Source organism: Oncorhynchus keta, unplaced genomic scaffold (genome assembly GCF_023373465.1).
Source record: "Oncorhynchus keta strain PuntledgeMale-10-30-2019 unplaced genomic scaffold, Oket_V2 Un_scaffold_17573_pilon_pilon, whole genome shotgun sequence".
In the NCBI taxonomy this organism is placed as follows: Eukaryota; Metazoa; Chordata; class Actinopteri; order Salmoniformes; family Salmonidae; genus Oncorhynchus; species Oncorhynchus keta.
Window position 1 is genome coordinate 7,807 of NW_026290825.1, and position 1,106 is coordinate 8,912.

General features: G+C 45.7%; 1 long non-coding RNA gene across 1 annotated transcript; it reads right to left on the minus strand.

The window, feature by feature from the left end:
* Positions 1-240: 240 nt before the first annotated feature.
* Positions 241-655, minus strand: LOC127927741 (uncharacterized). Its single transcript, XR_008128908.1, has 3 exons — positions 518-655; positions 332-447; positions 241-295 (listed from the first exon to the last, which is right to left on the minus strand). It is a non-coding gene; the product is annotated as an uncharacterized LOC127927741 (long non-coding RNA).
* Between the last annotated feature and the right edge of the window lie 451 nt (positions 656-1,106).

Below are 1,106 nucleotides of genomic sequence, written 5' to 3' on the forward strand. Positions count from 1 at the left end.
TCAGAGAGTTAGTCAAACAACCCTACATCGCCTTTCCACTCACACAGGTCTGCAAGCTGCAATTCAAACTTGACATCAGTCAGTTTTAAGCTGCTTTCATGTGCTCTCTGAATTATATTGATACTTCCGAGTTACTCAGTAGGATACTTCCAAGTTACTCAGTCGGAGACTTCTGAGTTACTCAGTCGGAGACTTCCAAGTTTCTCAGTCGGAGACTTCTGAGTTACTCAGTCGGAGACTTCTGAGTTACTCAGTCGGAGACTTCCAAGTTTCTCAGTCGGATACTTCTGAGTTACTCAGTCGGAGACTTCTGAGTTACTCAGTCGGAGACTTCAGTCGGAGACTTCTGAGTTACTCAGTCGGAGACTTCTGAGTTACTCAGTCGGAGACTTCTGAGTTACTCAGTCGGAGACTTCTGAGTTACTCAGTCGGAGACTTCCAAGTTTACTCAGTCGGAGACTTCTGAGTTACTCAGTCGGAGACTTCCAAGTTTCTCAGTCGGAGACTTCTGAGTTACTCAGTCGGAGACTTCCAAGTTTCTCAGTCGGAGACTTCCAAGTTTCTCAGTCGGATACTTCTGAGTTACTCAGTCGGAGACTTCTGAGTTACTCAGTCGGAGACTTCTGAGTTACTCAGTAGGAGACTTCTGAGTTACTCAGTCGGAGACTTCCAAGTTACTCAGTCGGAGACTTCCAAGTTTCTCAGTCGGAGACAAGTTTCTCAGTTTCCAAGTTTCTCAGTCGGATACTTCTGAGTTTCTCAGTCGGAGACTTCTGAGTTACTCAGTCGGAGACTTCTGAGTTACTCAGTCGGAGACTTCTGAGTTACTCAGTAGGAGACTTCTGAGTTACTCAGTCGGAGACTTCCAAGTTACTCAGTCGGAGACTTCTGAGTTACTCAGTAGGAGACTTCCAAGTTTCTCAGTCGGATACTTCTGAGTTACTCAGTCGGATACTTCCAAGTTTCTCAGTCGGAGACTTCTGAGTTACTCAGTAGGAGACTTCCAAGTTTCTCAGTCGGATACTTCCAAGTTTCTCAGTCGGATACTTCCAAGTTTCTCAGTCGGAGACTTCCAAGTTTCTCAGTCGGATACTTCCAAGTTTCTC